Genomic DNA, 14,831 nt, shown 5'->3' with positions numbered 1-14,831 from the left:
AGAGAGTTAAACATTTCAACTAAACCATATAGGATGTATATAGCTGGATGCCTACCACTCATATAGGTCTGAGCTTGGGGGCAACTACATATTGGAAGACTAAACCTTCGTGTTCCCTTTATGTGTGATATCATCATGAAGCATCTTAGTTATAAGTATTTTGTCATTTGAGTAACTTCTACTTAAAATTTATCAACATTATGAATAATACAAAAAATATTATAGGTGGGTAGAGGATAGAGTAAGGGAAGTACTGGTTGGAAACATAAAGAAATATCAAGATGAGTTGGATGGACTTCAATAAAGCAAGGTGCAAAAATATAAAATTAGTAGCATATGAGTGATGTTTGGAGTAATAAATATATTTTTACCATAATGTTCTGCAACTCTTATGACATGCCTTTTTTTGTTATATACTGATTCAATAATGTGATGGATACCTCCAATCTACCATGAAGATAATGACTTTTTGACTACTTGTATTTCAATGATAAGCTAGAAGTGTGTGCAGTGGAATTTTACAAATAGGGTGATGTGGAAATTTGGTGGTGTACAATATTGGATGATTGAGCCCATAGAGAGATCATTCACCATGTATGTGGTAGAGGTCAAGCCAAGGTGACTAGCTTTAGTACCATCGAGGATATATTGAGGTGTGGAATAATTAAATGGCACTTTTAACTCCCATCACATAGCTATTGGGATATAGTAAAAGAGATTTAGCAATATATTTATGATGGTACAAATCATAGGCATCCCTTTACTTTTTGAAAGACCTGACTACTACACCAGATATTATATATACACGATCACTAGGGCAGAGGATAATGGTATGCCATTATACATGCATTAAAAAAAGAAAATTTTAATAGTATATGAAATTTATTAATTAATATGCTTCAATATGCAGGTCGATTATTTCATTCATAGCAAAGACATTACCAAGTCATGTGTTATAGGGCAGACTTAAAGTGGACAATCAAACAACAAGGAATTATTGATAATGTTGACATGGAAAGGGAAGTGGAGCAATCAGAGTTTATAGGCACTGCTAGCCAATAGTCACGATGATGTGAAAAAGGTTATCAAATGTAAAATTCTACCAGGAGCAACATCTAATGCTTCAGAATTACATACGCTTGAGGTTGATCCTCCGAGACTATCTGTGTACCTAAGATCAGCTAATTTTGTCAAAGCTTTTGGAACCATGGAAGGAGGGAGATCTTGTTGCAACTCGAGCTCACGATTTTATATTTTTTATGATAATAAATATTGTGGCTCACATCCTATTGTCTACTTGAATTTGTAATATATTATTGTTATGTGTGTATTAATTTTTAAGGAATACTGTGCAACATCCAACAAAGATTCATGACTCAAGATTGGGTAGAATAGATTATGCTGTAATTAACATGTAATATTCATTGATGTATTTCTTATTTCTTTAGTCAAGTCCTATAAGGGTGTATGCTTACTTGGTGATCATGCACACACACACTCGGAGGGAGTGAGATCTAGTCAAAACCAGATGTTCATGTTCTAAACTAATCATACTGGATGATTTATATCATCCAGGATGATCAACTCATTAAACTAATCATACTAGACAATTTGATCATCCATGACGATTCATTTTGGTCTTGAAAAATATTCAGTCACCAAGCTCACTTAGGCAAGATTTTATTTTTAGAATTTTGTTCTAATTATACATAATAATCTCATATCATCCTAGATGATCCATTATAAAAATGCCTAAAAAAGTCAACTGATTAAGGAAAGTAATTAAGGTTAGATTAATCAATCATATCGTCCTGGCCAATCACAGGATCATTCTGGACGATTTGTATGAAAAACCTTAGTTCTCTCCAAAATCTCTTGGACATCCTAAACTATATGTTGGATGATAATAACTAATTTTGAACTAATCATACAGGATGATCCAAGAAACATCATAGACAATCAATTATATTTTTATATCATCCCAATTTATCTCCTGGATGTCCCGAACTATCTACTGGATGATATTATATGATTTGAACTAATTGTATGGGACAATGACCAAATCAACCTGGACGATCATAACAAACATTATGTTCTAATTGTATAACACACCCAGATCATCTTGGCTAGAAGAGCTATTTTTGTACTGATTTTATATGATGATCTCAGGGTCCTCCTGTTGACCTCCGTTTTGTCCTGATTTGCCTCGAGTGTGTTTGATCGAGTCAGGCCTCGTTGAGCTCGTCTTAACCAAAATCAGCATCAATTCGAGTTTGATTTTATTATAATTATTTTTGAATTAATTTGATCGAATTGGGCCGAATTTGAACTAACCTGATTTGAACCGGATTGAACTCAATGTAGACTTGATTTCAGCCCAATAGGCCCAATTTAATTTCAATTGAGCCTTAATCAACTTTCTAAGGTTTTTGAATTTGTTCTCGATCAAGAAATAGATCCTACGACCCTGATTTTATCAAAATTTTTTGAAACATGTTGTCGTCGCAGTGCTTCAATCGCATGATCTGCTTATTTTAGAAAGAATGCAGGAGTTGATTAAGGGGGAGCAACGTGACAGAGCATAGTTCGGTGAGTAGAGGCGGGATCTAGATGACGAGGCAGCGGATGAGCTCCCATGCTCGCAACTCTCCCGGGGATTGAACTGGTCCCCCTCTCTCTCTCTCTCTCTCTCTCTCTCTCTCTCTCTCTCTCTCTCTCTCTCTCCAGCTCTCATCGTTCTGAACCGAAGAAGCCCTAGCCGCAAGCGTCTTTGCTCTCCGCTCTTTCTCTCCTTCGGCCGGCCCTAGAAGAGCCTCTTCTTTGTTCGTGACACACTCGGCCTCACGCAACACCAGGCGACGGAAGGACCCTGATCTCCTACTCTCGGTGGATTCGCAAGCCAGGCGACAGATCCTTCTCCCCCTCTCACTCTCGGTAGAAGCTCCCAGGCAGAACTCCCTACTCCCGATCTTCCTCTCTCGCGTGAGCTAGGAGTACCGAACCCAACGCCGGCCCCCCTTGTGTGATCCGAACGCCCTCCGTCCTCCCTCTCTCTGTTCGCGAACCTCAGGCGGAGCCCGACTTGGACAGAACCATATCCGACTCAACCCTACCCTAATTGGCGTCGTCGTCGAACTCAACCGCCCTCCTCGCCTCAACCAAAACTTCTCATGCTTCACTAGGGCAGGTAATCACTTCCCCATTTTCTTCTTCCTCTTCTTCTATTTTCCCTTCTTCATCTTCCCTTCTTTCACTGATTTCTTCTATTTCTTTCACTACCTTCTTGCCTTTGAGGTTCTGTGATTATCTAAAATATGGAATGAGTTTGTCTTGTGGACTAAAATAGCCTTAACTCTTTCTTGGCTTTCTCTTGAGAAGGGCTGCTTTTCTTTCCCAAAGCCTAGCAAGAAGCCATGATAGATCTAATTTGAAGTTTATGATGTACCCTTTGAATTAAATTTATTTATTTTTTATCTTCCCTGATATCGTGAATGATAGATATTGTGAGCCCTCTTTATTAAGATAAGAAAGAACCTGATCCTTCCTTGGGTTCCTTTTGCTAAGATTGTAATAGTGGTAGCATATTTAATTTCTTTCTTCTCAAATTAGGGTGATGTTATCAAATGTTAGTTACTTTTTCATCTTCATGAAAATTAAAAAAAAAAGATGCAGCTAAAATTTCCTTCTTGAAGTTGATAAGGTTTCATTGTGTTTACCCTTATTCTCACAAATGCCATGGAACATGAGGTGACGTACAACATTTGTGAACAAATTTATATGTTATATTTTAAGTAAATAATCATTATTGCTATTATGGTTAACATTTAATAATAATAATAAATGGACTACCTTGCATCCTCCTTTTGACAAAGTCCTCATGTTAATGTCACTCTAATGAGAAGCGTCATGGAAGAGATTTGGTTATCTTAAGAAAGCAAGGCTATTTTTTTTTCTTCTATCCCATAATATGATGCTAGTTTTGAATTCTTGTTAAGAAGTAATTATATGCATTGTGTTATGTGTCAATTTTGAGAAAATTCATGCATTATTGATATTAAGTTGTGAATATTTAGAAAATCTGAAAGATACTTTGGGTTGGTCGGAGAGAGATTTGGGGTCGTTGCAAGGTTTTGGCATGTGCTTCATGTGGTTTAGTATATTGCTTCCTTTGTGATTTCGTTAACATGAGCATCTTCGGCAAAGTTTTATTATGATTTCATCAATAGGAGCATATGTTCTGGGCCTATTTCCCTTACAAGTGATTGATAGATACCTTGATTCATGAGAAAATTTGGTAGTTGGAGCTATATGTTTCTTCCCCTAAGAAAATTTTCTAATACTTGGCAACATGGATTTGTCTCTAATTCTGCTGATGTTTGTGAGAAGAATAGTATAGATCCAAATTAAAGTGGAAACTATTGGAGGTTATACTCATGCATTGTTTTATCTACATTTGCAAAAGGAAAGTGGAAGAAAACAAAATATTTTCCTTATACCCTTATATATCTCATGAAACATAAAATTTGGATATGAATTTGTATTCTTTCAATCATGATTCATGATCTTGGATATGTATACACACATAGAGTACCACATTGAGTTTTGGATTCAAAGTTTTATATGAATAGTAATTGGTTGTCATATTGAGTTTCGTCAATAAGTACCTTTTGGATTGTTATGTTAATACATGTGTGGACTTGGTTGGAGCAAAGTTTACTTTACAAAAGTGATTGTTCAAGCCATGATATCTTATGAAAATTTCTACATTGTTGTTGCTTATGAGAGGTTGTCGAGCTTTGTAGTTGCTACACAGTGGCATAAATATAATATTGGGTTATGAGTATATTGTGTTAAGCAATTCAAGCATAAAATGTTGTGACCCCATTTTGGCTAGTTGGTTTGAAATGGCATAGTTTTATTTCATTTTCTCTCTTTTGTTCCAAGGTCCTTAATGAATTTCATAAAGATTTATGTTGCAGTGAACTTAATTTAATATGTAGATTGATCCCTTCTCTTAAGCTATAAAGCATAACTTTTACATCATTTTTCTTCATTAATTTCACATTGTTGTACATCATGTATTTGTAGGAATGTGCGTTAAAAGAAGAGCACCATGATGGAGCTATATTATTTTGTTATTTTTGGCAAAGGCCTTTACATAAATTTTATGGATTTGGTTATTAATGAAGAGTATTTCGAAGCTTTTGAATATAGTAGTATTTCTTTATATTTTATGCAAGTGGTTGAAGCAAATTTCAAGTATCTTTTCATAAAAAAAAGCCATGTTTTCATCTACATGTGTATGGGACGTTGTAGTTGTATATTCGCCATTGTCAACTATTGAAGTTTGAAATATTTTTGGAAAGTTTCATGAGTCTCTTTGTGATCGGAAAGAATTTTATGAAATGTTTGTGTCGAAAGGCTTTTGTGAGGTTTCCTTATTGGAGGGTTTTGGAAGGATACTTAGTTGGTAGATTTCGTTTCTTATTCTTACTTTACTTTAGTAATGCAATATTGAAGATGAATCCTTGCTTGATGATCCCTCTCTAAGGTGGTTAGATTCATGCTTTTACATTGGTGAAAACTGCATAGCTATGATATGGTAAAACAAAACAAAAAAAAATCTTCTTAAAAGCCTCATGCGTATTTGACACAAGCATTGTCATTCTTAGCCAAATATAGAATTTTCTCTATTTAGCTTCCAAATTACCTTTTGGAGACAAAAATAAGTGCAGAATTTTACTTTTTGAGTTTCTAAATTGATTTGGAGAAGGACTGTATGCAGATTTTTACTTATATTAAGTCCCAAACTACTCAAGGAATGATTGAAGTGCAGTTTTTCTATCGTTTTAAGCTTCCACATTTCCTTGGCTATAGAATAGTTGCAGTTTTTCACTGTCTTGAGGTCCTAAATTGCTGTTGGCAGATTTTTTTTTGTTCATCATAGGATCTAAGTTCTTTTTGAGATGACTATTTGGAAAGTTTTGAACATGATAATGTTTCTTTATATTTCATACAAATGACTAGAATAAGTTTAAAGTATTTTCTTATGAGATTGAGTCATGTTTTCATCCATATTCATGTGAGATATTGTAGTTGTTTATTCGCTGTCGCCAATTAATGATATTTGAGTTTCTTTTGAAAAGTCTTATAAGTTGCTTTATATTTAGAAAGCTTTAGAAAATGTTTCTCTTTGCTTTTATTGAAGTTTTCTCACGAGTCGCCTTGTGTTGCAAATTTGGGAGGTTGCTTTTGATTGAAAAGGGCCTTGTTTTGCTTTGGTTGGAATAATTTATTAATGGCTTTATATTTGTTTTAAAGGATTTTATGCGATGAATTTCATGAGTGCTTTACAATGAGGGGTTTTATAAAACCTCCTTGTTGGAAAGCTTTATGTTTTCTACCCCACTCCAAATGAGAAAAAGGCACTTGATTGTTTTGTGTCGGGAAGAGTTTTTGTGGTCGATTTGTGCAAGATTTTCACGTGTCATTTCATTTGAAGCTTTTCATGAGTTGTTTTAGAATTCATAGCTTTATGATTAGCTTTGTGTGGTAGATTCGTTGATGTCTTTTTAGAACGAGGTGGTATTCCGTGGGGGAGTTGTCTTTCTTCTTGCTTGCACTTATTTTCTAGATGGTTTTAGATTGTGGGTAGTAAGAACATGTTTTTTTTTTTTGGTTTTAAGTGAGAGGTCTATTTTGGTTGCATTTTAGGGGTTTGTGTCTCTTTGTTGTTTGGAGCTTTGTTTAGGGGGTAGTTAGGTTGCTTCGGTTGAGTCTTATTCAAGTGCCTTGTTTGAAATATGGGGACAATAAAAGGCATTGAAAATACCTTCTTCCTTATTCGTATCACATCGAATTAGGGAAAAGATTATTTTAGAGGCACACTTGACTTCAAAGAAGTGTGTCTAAAATAATAATGCCTACATTCCTTTTATTTCTAATTTTCATTTTTTTCTTTCTACCGTGTTTAGTCGTTCTTTCTCTTTACTTCTCGCCTTCCTACTGCTTTGTTACTTATTATTGTATTTTCATGCATAAATCCCTAATTTTATTAGTATATGTACGAAAGTTCTAAGGGTTAGAAAATAATACATCCTTTAGTCCTATAACTTTATTGACATCTAAGGACAAAAATTAAGGACCGGATGTTAGAAAACGTAGACATAGGGTGCATGCTCCCTATATGATAGAAACATTACAATAAAAACTTAATGACACGCTTTCCTAGATTTAGTTTCTTTTTCTTAATCCACTAATAATCAATCAATCGATCTTAATCTAATTCTTAAAATATATAAAAATACTTAATTCTTAATCAAATTAAAATTAACATTTATAATTATTAAATTGCAAATCTAAATCATAAACCTAAATCAAAACTAACTAATCTAATAATTAACTCCTAATCAATCTAAGATTTAAAAGATGTAGATTTAATTAAGGGATTAAATCATAAATTAAAATTCATTAGGATAAAAGACTCCTAAAATATCAAACATTAAACTAACCTTTAAAATCAATCAACAAATTTGATTAATAAATCACCTAATATACATTTCTTTTCTAATTTATAACCAACGAATAATTCAACAAAAATTGGTTGTCACTGGGTAACCCAGGCCTACGAGGCTATTAAGTTAGCCCCAAGGAGGGTGAAATAAACCTCACGGCCTCGGTGTGAAACAAAGGTGGTAATCAATCAAATACTAAAATAAAATCTCTAAAATCAATATTAAAATATTAATATTTAAACTTCAATTAAAATCTTCTTTTTTGCCTTCTAACAAATCAAAATACAAATAATTTCAACTAAATTATTCTACATAGGACCTATCCAAAACTACACACCATTACACACACCTTAGACTTGTTGGGTTAGAACGTGACTTTTAGCCCTAGGTTAGGCCGATATTTCCCTTTGTTATTCAGTATTTACTACTTGTACATGTTTTATAAATATTAATATTAATCTTCCTACTAGTTACATTTCTATTTATTTGCATTTCTTTTCTGAATGACATCTACGCTCATTTGTGTATTTTTCTTTCATTTGTCTTGCGAGGTACATTGGGGTAATTCGCTAGCTTGAAGTTTTTAAGTGGCAGCGCCACAATCTGAGATCATTTGCTTGCTTGGAGCTACTAAGTGGCAGCGCCACATACAGTCAAGTATAATTTATGCAACTTATAAAGTAAATTCTTAATTATATATCGGAATTGCTTCACATCACACACTTCTTGTTAATAGGTATTCTAGCATGTTTAGGTAGCCAGCCTTAGGTTAGTTCACTAACGAAGCTTTGGCCCTATAGGTCAAAGCTTGCCCCCTTCTGTGAGCCCTAGAGACCATTAGGGTTATTTAGGCCTATAGAGTATGCCACCTATTATGCCTTGGGCATCGTTGTTTTCCCACACGAAGTGGGCATCGTTAGGAATTTGGCCTTTTTCTGGTTTTGGGTATGATACCCCCCACCTTCTATGAGCTTTAGAGACCATTAGGGTCATTTAGGCCTATAGAGTATGCCACATATTCTGCCATGGGCATCGCTATTTTCCCACACGATGTGGGCATCGCTAGGATAGTTTTCTATTGTGATATGATGCAGATACCTTGCCTAGAGGGTATTTGGTGTGTTTATTTATTTTTTTCTGTACTCTGGATGTCATGCATGCATTTGTTGTTACACACCTTAATTCATATTGCATTTTACTCATATGCATATATTACATCAGTAGATATAGGAATATTTTGTATCTGTTTCATGCATCATACAATGATAGGTATATTCTTTTGCATATCAAAGAGTCCCGAATTGAAACTCTTTTTGAACTACAAATCCTTGATTTACTAGGATAGAGCCTTCCTATCTTATATACATATAGGGCGATTGATTGTGTTTAGGATGTTAGCTGACAGCTCACTCCAGGCAAGCATAAGCCCAGATTGTACACCCCTCAGTAAGTCTTTTCACTTCTGGTGTGTTGTGAATATGTTATTTCTCTTAGGATTGTAATTCGATCTTGATCTTCTAAACTCAAAATTTTAATTTTATTCATTTAAAAAAAAAAGTCTAACCTTCACTAAGGATAAAAAGAAGAGTTTACTTTCTTCAGAGTAGAATCTAGGAACTTTCCCTACGCACCAAATCAAGAAGAGAATAATACATCATCCTTAATCGAGAGTTTTTCTAGGTCAAGGCCTAGGATGTAATTAACTACAGGGGCTTGCGCCCGTAGGAAACTGATCCCCACAATCAAATAAACCCCATTCGAGCTGATGTATCGAATGGGGGAAATCTCATGAAATTTTGGGTTATACATATTATTATCCATCGAGGTTGGTAGGTGAAAGCTGCTACCCTCCATGGCTAATCATATATATAACTCCATCTGCTCATCCATTGGCCTGCTTGTGTTAAGTGTAAAGATATACGACCATTTTGTCATACGGGATAGTGTGATCGTACTCTTTACATTCGAACCATATGAGCAGAATCCTTTCGGATACCCACACCTCCTGAATGATCTTTGCCGCCAAAATTGATTTTTAGGGTTTTTTTAAAGCCTTCTAATTGTGCTTTTTCAAGGCACTTGGTAAGTGCCATTGGCATCCATTTTATCTTCGTTCTTTTGGAGAAAACTTAAAGAGAGAACTTGAAAGGGAATGAGAAAAGGCTGGAGTTTGAGAGGGAGAAGATCCTTGGAGGGGGTTTCAAGGGAGTGTGGAGAGGATTTCACATAGTTGCTCCAGCAAGCTTGTATCTTAGTACCATCAGATTTAAGAATTATCTTGAGGGAAGTTTTGGAAAGAAGAAGATTTCTTTGGTGTCAAAGGACCCGGCTACTCTGCCGCATCAGGGAAGGTGCAATTGATTTTATAATGGCTTCTCCACCTAGTTGTGAGGTCTAAAAGAGAGTTACTAAAGGTTTAGTGAAATACTCGGAGGGTGCCTCCAAGGAGTGGATGTAGGTCAGGTTGTACCAAACCAATATAAATCTGGTGTGTTCTTTCTTATCATAAGGGCCTAACATCCCAAACAAACTTTCAAGTGGTTGGTATGAACTAGCCCAAGGCTAATTAAGAGAGAGGTGAATTGGTATTTTGAAAAATCTTTCACAATAAAAAAAGCCAAATGTAAATTCACCACAAAGAAAACACAATGGAGAAATTAAATATGAAAATAATAAAAAAAAGAGTATACGAGATTTATAGTGGTTCGATCAAACCTTGACCTACATCCACTCCTCGGAGGAACCCTCCGAGTATTGCACTAAACTCAATGTCTCTCCTTTAGCCCCCACAGCTAGGTGAAGAAGCCATTACAAAATCATTTCCACCTTCCCCGGTGTGGCGGAGTAGCTGGGTCTTTTGACACCAAAGAGATATTCTTCTTCCCAGAACTTCCCTAAAGACAAGCCTTGAATCTGATGGTACTAAGGTGCAAGCTCGCCGGAGCAACCGTGTGGAATCCCCCTTCACACTCTCTTGAAACCCCCTACAAGGATCTTCTCCCTCTCTCAAAATCCACCCTTTCCTCTCTCCCTTTCAAGCTATCTCTTCAAGTTCCCTCCAAAAGAATGAAACTACAATGGCTGCCAAGGACCTAGCTTCTAAATCATCAGACCAGGAGCAAGATGATGTTTAAAGGCTTTGTTTGTGTGTTTATTTATTTGTGTCGTATTTTATTTTTATTTATTTTTTGTGTTTTTGTTTATTTTCCTTTGGTTTAGTTTTTTTATTTTTGTTAATGCTTTGAAATTTTAAATTAGCTTTTATACTTAGTTTTGTGAAGTTTGCTCTGATACCACTAGAAAGTCCGTTAGGGATGTTAGGCCCCTTATGAACTAGCTTAAGGCTAATTAAGAGAGAGGTGAATTGGTATTTAAAATATCTTTAAATCAAAACTCAAACCAAACCAAAATTCACCACAAAGAAAACACAATATGGAAATTAAATATGAAAATAATAAAGGAACACCATATTTATAGTGGTTCGGTCAAATCTTGACCTACGTCCACTCCTCAGAGGCACCCTCTAAGTATTGTACTAAACTCAGTGTCTCTCCTTTAGCCCCCACAAATAGGCGGATAAGCCCTTACAAAATCACTTTCACCTTCCCCAATGCGGCGGAGTACCTGGGTCTTTTGACACCAAAGAGATTTTCTTCTTCCCAGAACTTTCCTTAAGATAAGCCTTGAATCTGATGGTACTAAGGTGCAAGCTCGCCAGAGCAACCGCGTGGGATCCCCCTCCACTCTCCCTTGAAATCCCCTCCAAGGATCTTCTTCCTCTCTCAAACTCCACCCTTTCCTCTCTCCCTTTCAAGCTCTCTCTTCAAGTTCCCTCCAAAAGAATGAAGCTATAATGCCTGCTAAAGACCTAGTTTCTGAATCATCAGACCATGAGCAAGGTGATGTTTAAAGGTCTTGTTTTTGTGTTTATTTGTTTGTGTTGTATTTTATTTTTAGTTATTTTTTGTGTTTTTGTTTATTTTCCTCTGGTTTTGTTTTTTTCATTTTTGTTATTGCTTTGAAATTTTAAATTAGCTTTTATACTTAGTTTTGTAAAGTTCGCACTGATACCACTTGAAAGTTCGCTATGGATGTTAGGCCCCTTATAAACTAGCCTAAGGCTAATTAAGAGAGAGGTTAATTAGTATTTAAAATATCTTTAAATCAAAACTTAAACCAAACCAAAATTCACCACAAAGAAAATATAATGTGGAAATTAAATACGAAAATAATAAAGGGAAGAACACACTAGATTTATAGTGGTTTGGTAAAACCTCGACCTACATCCACTCCTCAGAGGCACCCTCCAAGCTGATAAAGTTGAAAAATTGCATTAATGAGCTTATTTTGAGATGTTATATTTAAGCTTTGACAAGACACTTGGTAAGTGTCTTTGGCAGCCATTGTAGCTTCGTTCTTTTGGAGGGAACTTGAAGAGAGAGCTTGAAAGGGAGAGAGGAAAGGGTGGAGTTTGAGAGAGGGAAAAGATCCTTGGAGGTGGTTTCAAGGGTGTGTGGAGGGGGATTCCACACGATTGCTTCGGTGAGCTTGTACCTTAGTATCATCGGATTCAAGGCTTATCTTAAGGGAAGTTCTGGGAAGAAGAAGATCTCTTTGGTGTCAAAGGACCCGGCTACTCCGCTGCACCGGGGAAGGTGGAAGTGATTTTGTAAGGGCTTCTCCACCTAGCTGTGGGGGCTAAAGGAGAGACACTGAGTTTAGTGCAATACTAGGAGGGTGCCTCCGAGGAGTGGACATAGGTCAAGGTTTGACCGAACCACTATAAATCTGGTGTGTTCTTTCCTTTATTATTTTTGTATTGAATTTCCGCATTGTGTTTTCTTTGTGGTGAATTTTGGTTTTGTTTGTTGATTTTATTTAAAAAATTATTTTAAATACCAATTGACATCTCTCTTAATTAGCCTTGGGCTAGTTCATGAGGGCCTAACATCCCTAACGAACTTTCAAGTGGTATCAGAGCGGGATTCATAAAATCTAGTTTTTAAAAACTTTTGAATTTTGATCCATGGCTAATTCTTATAATCGTAATATTGCAGAAGGTTATTCAATCACCAGAGTACCTTTATTTGAAAATATTACTTTTGATTTTTGGAAAATTTGCATGTCTACTTTTTTATAATCGATTGATTTTAAATGTGGCGAATGGTTTCAACTGGTTATTCCTTACCATCACGTATTTTAGATGAAATTAAAACTGATATTCTGTTTAATCAATGGAGTGGAGAAGAGAAAATCAATGCTCAATTGAATGCAAAATCGTTAAACTGTTTTTTCTACACTTTAAATTTTGAAGATTGTATGTTAGTTACCATGTGCACTACTGATAAGAAAATTTGGGATAAATTACACACCATATACGAAGGCACTAGTGAAATCAAGCAATCCAAGTTGAATATTTTAAAGCATGATTATGAACTATTTTGCATGAAACCATATGAGACAATTTTAGACATGTATTCTAGATTTATTCAAATTGTGACATCATTGAATGCTTTAGGTAAAGAGTTTTCAAACCTTGAAAAAGTTAATAAATTTCTATATTGTCTACTTGATAAGTTTAATGCTAAAGTTGTAGCTATTTGTGAATCAAAGAATTTGAATGAATATTCTATTAATAATTTGATTGGCTCACTCATTGCCTACGAGCAAAGTTTAGGTCAAAGAAGTTTGGATGCAGGTGAGATGATAGTGCTAAACGCTAAAGATTCAGAGAAAAGGGTCTTAATTGGTGATGAAAGTGATGACTTATCAAGCAAATTAAAAAGCCCACTATTGACCTCTCTTTTGACCAAACCTCATTTCCCTTGGACCCAATGGGTGAGGTTGTCCAAGTCAAACTTTGACTTGGTCAATCCAAGCCTTATTGGGTCAATTTTGACCCATTAGGCCCATTAAGAGCCCAAATAAAATCCAATCTCATTCATGGCCCAAACCCTTGACTCCATCGACCTAATTGACTAATTTGACCAAGTCAAACATTGACTTGGTCAAATCGAGCCATTAATAGGTCATAATCACCTATTAAAGCCCATTAAGAGCCTAATTAATGAGATTAAAGACTCTAATTTATGGCCCTTGCATTCAAAATTGAAATCACGGCCAAATCTGATGGTTTTCCCTTGAAATCACCTCGTGATTCGATCCCAACTATCCACATTAGGTCTAGGGTCCTTAAATATTAAAAATTTGAACTTTTTTTGGACTTTTTGTAATTACTCTCTCCCTAGAGCACCTTAGCCCGAAAAACTTCATGTGAGAGCTCTAGAGAGATTCCCCAATTTTTCCCAAGTCAAACCCCACCGTCCCAAGCCGCCACCAGCGTGATCTTCAGCGAACCGAGGCCAAGGGACGTCCAGAGCTTCTTCTGTTTGATAGAAGCCTTTTTAGAGCTCGATTTCAAGAGGAAGATTGTTCATGCAGATCCCACGAGTCCAACAAGCCCAAGATCTCCTGAATCCACCGTGTGGATTGAGGTAAAATTAAAACCCTAGTATAGGACACTTAGGGTTATTTAATTTTATATTAAGCGCTTCTCAGACCGTGATCGTTAGTGCCCATTGATGCTATTCATGTCCATCACCTATATCTAAAATTTTGTGATGTTTTGTCGAGTGGTTTGTGAGATCTAGGTGAAAATAGGGTTAGGGCTTTCGGTCCGACTGACTCTCAGCCGCATGGTCTATGGACCGTTGATCCCGCTGAACAACGGTGTAAATCTTGGTCTGACCGAGCCTTTGTCTGACTGTAGGGGATCTGGTCGAACTGCGGTTACGTCCAGCCAGATCTCAGTCGTCCGTCTATTACCACACAGGATCGAACGACTTCCACTTGTGCTGACGTGGCTAAGTGGTGCCACGTGGCTGACTGCCGCCAGGCAATGATTGCCACAGTTCCACGGACCAATCTCGCACTGCCACATGGCCTCCAGCTGCCATATTATTTAAATAATGATTTTTAAATTATTTTTAAACTAATTTTAAATGCAGAAATGTTCAAATAATTATTAAAAATTATATATTTACCTAAAAATTATGTATAATATATCGAATCGCTCGGTTTTTCATCCCTATTATTTTAAAATTAGTCTCATTTAAAAAAAATTTGTATCTATTTAATTATTTTAAAAAAAGGAATAAATTATTTTAATAATTTTTAAATTATTATGTTTATAATAATAATAAAAAAATTATTATTAATATTATATTACTAAATATTATAATTATACTATTTTTTTGTTTCAGTAATGTTATTATTATTATTATTACTATTTAAATAAATAAAAAATGGTATTTTCTT

The sequence above is a fragment of the Dendrobium catenatum genome, unplaced genomic scaffold, assembly GCF_001605985.2.
Source record: "Dendrobium catenatum unplaced genomic scaffold, ASM160598v2 fragScaff_scaffold_390, whole genome shotgun sequence".
Classification (NCBI taxonomy): domain Eukaryota; kingdom Viridiplantae; phylum Streptophyta; class Magnoliopsida; order Asparagales; family Orchidaceae; genus Dendrobium; species Dendrobium catenatum.
Note: the sequence above shows the minus strand (reverse complement) of the source record.